The sequence below is a fragment of the Trematomus bernacchii genome, unplaced genomic scaffold, assembly GCF_902827165.1.
Source record: "Trematomus bernacchii unplaced genomic scaffold, fTreBer1.1, whole genome shotgun sequence".
In the NCBI taxonomy this organism is placed as follows: Eukaryota; Metazoa; Chordata; class Actinopteri; order Perciformes; family Nototheniidae; genus Trematomus; species Trematomus bernacchii.
The window spans coordinates 4294408-4301473 of record NW_022987477.1 but is presented as its reverse complement, the minus strand read 5'-3'; the positions used below and the strand labels follow the sequence as shown (position 1 = coordinate 4301473).

Here is a 7066-nt window from a genome sequence, read left to right as displayed (position 1 = left end):
TAGAAAGTAGTTGCAGTAGTACAAGTCATATAGTGTCACAACAGGAGGAAGGAGAATATGTGGATTTCATGTAGTTCATAGACTTGAAATACAGATACATCAGTTTGAAACATATAATATTATGTGAGAATAACTAAAAAGTGTCTTGTGAATACATTATCATGAGGCATCAGTAGAAACATGGCCTAAAACACATGCTAATTTTCCCTGGCATGATGTTGCCGGTGCATTTATGGTTTTACTTCAAACACAGCCTCCCAAATTTAATTAGCCATTGTAATCATACATGATCCACGGCTTCCAGGGTTTTAACGGAAGCAGGGAGTCTAACTGCAGCCTCGTGAAATAGCCATGTATTGATTGATTCAAACCCACACTCAACCTCTGACATTGCAACTATTAATCAGGGATTATGCAAATGTCAAGAAAGCGGATGCACACAAACACTTGACTCGCATTATTAAACTTGAACATCACACGGCAGTTGAAACGCAGCCCCGGAACACTAATCCCATTCTTCTTCAATCTTCCTTTTGTTTCTGTCGGTCGTGTGATTTTTTTTTCTCCTCCTCTCCTTATTTTCCTCCCCTTCTCTCTTTTTTTTTTTTCTTCCTGCGCCGTGTTCTGCTGGGGACTGGTGAATGGCAGCCAATGGGAGGGTTGAGTCCCCTCAGCCTTTCAGCCTCCCTGACATCCACAGCGAGAAGTGATGCAGCGCGACTGAGACGCGCAGTTGAGGTGGAACAACGGGCAACAAAAGCTGCAGTGAACGGATACACTTGGCTCCGACGCGCGCATTCGCATCCCAGGGAAACAATTCCTTCTTAGAATAAACTTCATTATCAGGTGAGCGGGTCTTTGCTTACAACTTCTCTGGAAAATGTCGCTTTTGTGACTTCTTCTGTAGCGTTTTTGAGTCGGGTTATTATAGGCTGCGAATGACCTATACGCGAAACAGCTCCTTTTAAGATCTCCCCGTGTGTTTATTCTAATGAAATCGCCAGTGGAGCAAAATCCATAATAGTAATTATTGGAATAGCTGCGGGCTTTGAATTTTAAATGAGTTCTAATCGGAAGTTGTATTTACCGAACTTAAAGCGGTGGTCATTGAATTGCAATCAACTTTTTATATGTTGTTAAATGGCTCTGCGTAATTCTCCTGCATGTATACCGAGGCGGAACGTGCCCCTCCGGTACAGTGTGTTTGCCCCGCCGCGCAGAAGTGATGCGAGCATGCGGGCCTGGGCTCTAAACGCACCTTTGCCTTATTTTGTCACGCATGAAACTTCAGGCCCTTTTGAAAAAAAATACTCTTAAATCTATCGGTGGATGTTTTTGTTGCCCCCCCCCCTCCCTCTCCTCCCTCTCCTCCGATGATCTTGCTGCAGCCAGTAGCAAATCTACGGGATGCCAATCGATGCAGATGGGACAGCAGGCTCTGATAAAGGCGGATTCCTGTCTATCTGTGGTTGCCTGCAGTCGCTCTGTGATGCCTTTTATTCTGCTTTCTGATCGACTGAAAGGCCTTGATTCTTTTTTGTATGGATGTGAGGGGAACACTCCTGGAGTTTACTCAAGTTTTCTCAAAACAACATGTCCTTTAGCTTATTGACTACAAGATGATATCAGTGATGTGGCTGTGAATATTTAATGGACTTCGCTGAATAATGCAGGCAAGGCTATACAAGAATTAACTTGCCTTCTTTACTCAAAAGTTGCAGGTATTGACAGAGGAGGATAAAGAGGTGTGATGGATCGAACAGGACTTATGCAAGCCTGAAAATTGAATTTAGTGCTCGTGAAAAAGTTGTGTCCTTCCTGTTGCCTGCAGATTGCTCCATGGTTGTTATTGCGCTGGCTCAATGTAAGCCTGAGGTAATATGCCTGAAGGCGGCCAAGAAGTTGTTTGGGGGTGTTTTCAAGCTATCTGGGGAATATTCCGCAATAATCACTCCTCTGCTCACATACTTTTTGAATAACAAACAAGAGAGAGATTCATGCTGGCTGTGCAAAGGAAACTACATTTGTGAAGAGTATAGGTTAACTAGATTGCATTGTCTTATTTTCTTTTTCTATTGGAACAACTTCCTGCTTGTTTTTTTAGAAAGCAGAGAGCAGCCTGGTGAACAGAGATTGTCTGAACCAGAACAGGTTTTGTGGTCCAGGTTTTTCACATGCTGGTTTGAAGTTCAGAGATGAAAGGGACAGAGTAGAATCTGTGGCTGATCAAAGTCATACAGAAAACACGGCAGGTACTGAATATTTAAAGGCTCTGCAAATATAGTTCCTGTGTGTGTGTGTGTGGGGGGGGGGGGCAAACAGTAGCCTACAGCAGTGTACTGTATATGTGCTTATGGTCAGAGATGTGTGAGCACTTGGTATGAAAACATTCAAAGTGCGGAACGGACATGACAGGCAGGGGAATAGACACATAAGAGCCATCTGCATTTCTTAAACCCGAGATAACAAGAGACACTCCCTCATATTTCATCTTTCCCCAAAAATATCTCCCCCCCCGGGTCATGTGCAGCAGCTTAGGGGATACTCCAGAAAAGCTTCAATCTGCCGGCTCCTGTCTGGCCCTGTGACGTCACGGGATGGCGGGTTTACCCGAAGGCCAGACCACGATGACCGGTGACCCGAGTTGATTACATTATTTGTGCTCCAGATGGGCGACATCATTCTGATGTGTCCTGCTCATAATATTGAGCGTTTCTGGTCCTCTCTTCTGCAGCATCTGGAGCTAATAAAATCATATTCCAGTATACTGCTGGAGCAAACTCTGATCCCCTATGGGAATGCCTACATGCAGCACTTCTCCTCCTCTGTGTGTGTGCTTGGTTACTTGTGGACATTTGTTGAGCCCATACGCACCGCAAGTGTCTCCTAATATGTGTGTGTTGCGCTTACAAATGTTTGAAGTCTGTTGCAGAGAGCACCGCTGGGCATTGTAGTTCACTAGATGCACCTTGATTGTTTGAGTGCATTAGTCACGGTCTGTATGATGTGATAATAAATCATGACGTTGTTTGTACTGCGAGTGCTAAGGGATTCCTCATAAGATTTTTCCTGTGCCAAGTATTTATCTGGAGTTGCCAGCCAACAGGGCTTCTCTTCTTTCCTTTTTCTTTTCCTTTCTTTCTCTAGAACAATAGCTCTGCTGTATAGGACAGACTTTGCCTGGCCAGTTTGTGAAGAATGACAGTTTTGACTTTTTCCCTCACAGAGACATTGCGTCTATTTCTCGCTGTGTCTTGTGACCATCAGAGCAAATCTCTTGCAGGCACAAAGGCAACTTAATAACTGCTCCTTGTAATGAGACAGATTCCCTTCAGAGACGCCTATTTACAGAGCAGAGCAGTCACAACCGCAAATTCAAAGAAACCTGAAAGACGTATTTCTCACCCACCAAACCACAGAGGCAGAGACCGTGACGTCTGTTTTTACTTAAATAAACTCTTTGCAGGAGCCGGTGTCACCTTCTCCTGAAGGTCGACCTTAGTCTCAAATTGAATTTGCTACGACTAAAAAAGACGCTAGAATTAGGCGGGATACGGTTAAGCCACAGCGAGGATGTTTCTCGACAGGTTTCAGCTCAAGGGATTTGAGAGCTGGACGGAGGCCAGGAGAGTAGAACGTCGCTGTATGTCTGCCTAAATCCCAGAAAAGGCCTGTTTTTCTCACTGTGTGCTGAGAAGATAAATACACATGGATCAGACCATTTACACCTCACTTAACAATGGGTAATTATCTCTTCATGCTTTGTGCAGGAGAACACCAATTACACAGAGATATACTCATAAATCTATTTTGAAAGTGGTAGGACTGGGATATGGTGTGTGTGCGGTGGGAATGTATAGATGAAGCTGATAGTACAGTGCATTCTTAAAGAGTGGCTGATAAGAGAAGAGTCCGGCTTCATACAGTATGACACACTAGGATGGATGTGACTATGAAATCACTTAGATTCATGTCTTTGGGGTGGGAGACAGAGTAAATTGCTGCCAATGTTGAATAATGCAGTGTGCCAACAGCTTTTTTTTCTCCCTCTTCCCCCTCAAACTGTGGCTTGGCTCCACGGCTTTTCTAATTATGAAGTGGCTGAGAGATAGCTTCACAACTCCGATACTGTAGTGATGGTGAGGGGAAACTGGCCGAATAGCAATCTAACTGAATTACCAACAAAGCCTGACAGACTTGTGGAGTTTAGTGAACACATTTGCAAAAAGTAACATCCCTACCTATTCCGTCGCAGAAATGTAGACACACACATCGGATAACATACACATTTTGAATGAAGCACACGAAAACACACACAGGCACAAATGCAAGCAAACAAACACAGTACAAAGAGGCAAGGTGTACAGTTCTCCGCACGCTTCTCAGCACAATTTAACAAGATATATTAGTCACCCAGGAGGCAGCAGAAAGCCAGGCGTCCTCAGTGTACAGCAGACTGCAGTCTGACAGTGGGAGATAGTGATTTACAACAAAGCCCTGTAGACCATGGCACAATTTCAGAGTTTCTGAAATGACACTGGTAAAGCGGGGCCATGAAAGTATATACACTAGCTACGTCTCATTTCTTACACCATTTGCCCCGGGAAGGGGAGGGTGCAGAGGGAAGGGGCAGATGACAAATGCAGTGTTGTAGCTACCACACAATGAGGAGTTCAGCCTGGCAGTTGGATTCTGTTTTTGGTGTCATCTAAAATATGAGCAAAAACGAGAAGGAATCTACCTTCAAGGATGTTCCCTCTTTCTTAAATGCGAGGTAAAATCGATTTACTGACCCTGCGAGGGTACTGTTAAGGTTTGGATTGGATTTAGAATGAAATCTCTATATCCAATATGTGGGCGGTGGGAACAATAATCATATAATAGTGGAAATCACTGATCACTATCAAAATCTAATCAACTGGTCCTTGGCTGGAGGCTGATATCCCTGCACCAAATTTCATGGACATTTGTTCATGAGCTTTGCAGACACCCTGCTGATTTACAGATGAACTAACAGAGGTGACAATGCAACTTCCTTAACAGAGCTATACAATGTACCACCTATTCAACATGAGTAATGCACTTGACCAGAAATTAAACTTATTGTAAGAGACAACTTGCTAATCATGCCTTGAGAGTGGGGGAATCTCTAAAATAATGAAGTTTATATAACTATTGATCTACAACAACTTGAAAGATATGCATGTGATTAATACTTCTATGAAAAAAAAAATACTATCATAAAAAATGAGCTTTTTCTATTCTTTTTGATTGTGGTATTCTGTCCAAATGTCCTCCTCCCATCCTGAATATATTTACACTTTTTCCTTTAGAAGATACAAGTTATTCTTCTTCAACTTTTCTGGCAATATATATTTTTTGGAAAGGGATAAAATAGTGTCCTTTATGACTTGTGTGTGTTTCAGTCATGGTTTGAGGTAGCTAGTGCAGGAGGAAGAGTGTGAGTGAGTGCGGCAGACAGATCATGTCCGCAGGTCCTGCCTTTCCTCTCTAGTTGGATCCCTGTCTTTGCAAAGCCCACAGGCTTAACTCGGGCTGCAGTAAGTGGACTGAGGAACGCTAAACACTGTCTGGGGGAAGGCTGCTGAACATGACAGCCAGTTAATAAGTGTATGGAAGACGAGCAAGTGCATGAAGGATTGGAGGGGGTGGATGGACAGGGGCAACATTGTCTGTCTGACTTTTGAGACTTTGGTGAAAGCAAAGGGAATGAGAGGGGAAGATTGGTCAGGAAAGGAGGATAATATTGACTGTCGGATGACGAGAGGGTAATAGGGGATCAGAGAGTCCAGCCACAGGACAATGAGCATTAGCGCCTGACTGGAATACAATGAAGACAGTGGAGAAAGGGATGGGTTTTTGACAACAGAAGGGAGAGTCAAAAAAAAGAAAAGAATGTACTGTTTGTTCCAACTAGAGAGAGGTGTGGCGAAAGAAGGCGATAATGATGCTTACTTTACCCCCGCAGTGAGAGCTGTCAGCTCCAGGCGACACAGGCTGGTGGGACACGTCCGCGATGCCACTCGGTGTGTTAAACCCCCAGACATCACCGACAGTACAGTATGTGATAGATTGCAGGTGTGTAATTACATGTGTGTGTGTGTGTTTGTTTGCAAGTGTGAGAGCCGGGGCACGGCAGGGCTGTTTGTGGGCCTTGGAGCGTGCGTGTGCATATTGAGGCGCGTCTTTGTGTGACTTTTAGCGTGTCAATTTTTCTTGGCAGCGGTGAAAGCAGAGTGATGTGATTTCCCCCTCTAACAGCCTCCAGGAGTAATGATCCAGGTTATTGCAGATGACGTGTAACACCTCAACCCAGCGGGCATTGGCGCTGCAAAAACCTGTCCTTATAGGTTAGACTTCAGGGAGACGGTTGTCTTGGTGGCAGCGTTGTGCGCACAATTCCTCCGTCTCCCAAACCTGTCACCTTCAGACGGGCCCCTCCTTATGTGGATAATGGTCTCCTGTCTATGCCGTGAATGATATCTGGACTCCATTGTGTACCCGTTTCCTCAGCTGTGCTATTGTCCTGCAGAATGCCTTTGTGAGCTTTTCTTTTTCTTTCATTTGGTGCAGGTACAATGTGCAAGCTGTATTCTAAGGTGCTGTAAATGAACAGACAAACACATCCGCAAAAGGTCCTATTTGCTTTCAATCCCCAGAGGTAAAAAGAGAGGTTTCTGCCATTGTTCTGCTACTTTTCAAAACATTAGGATGGTTCCCTGTGAACGAGAGGAATAGAAAGACCTCCTGCACAAACTACCTGCCGAATCAAAGCGTGCGTAGCATTCTGGGACTGTATATTCCTCAGGGAAGGACACAATACAAGCTTTCTGCAGCAACACGGGACACAGTAATAACAGCGCGGTATTGTTTTGGGCTGGATATTACCCAGGGCATCTCTCAGACAGTAGGGGAAACCTGTCCTCTTTGAGAAAAGGTCATTCTTTGAGAACCCCAACAGCTGAACACTGTGCTTTGACATGAATAACTGACAAACGCATGTGTACGGGTCTCGCAGGCCTCCAATTACTGTTTCATGCCGCTG

General features: G+C 44.4%; 1 protein-coding gene across 2 annotated transcripts in view; it reads left to right on the top strand.

Annotated features, from left to right (window-relative positions):
* Positions 1–503: 503 nt before the first annotated feature.
* The window catches only part of LOC117497573 (cadherin-6-like), a 51633-nt gene continuing 45070 nt past the window's right edge, over positions 504–7066 (top strand). Inside the window, exon 1 of one of the 2 annotated variants that reach the window (XM_034149546.1) lies at positions 504–846. The gene's annotated coding sequence lies outside the window, so the exon portion shown is untranslated. Of the gene's footprint in view, positions 847–6032; positions 6082–7066 lie in introns of those variants that run through there. The other variant, XM_034149550.1, reaches the window with a different exon arrangement.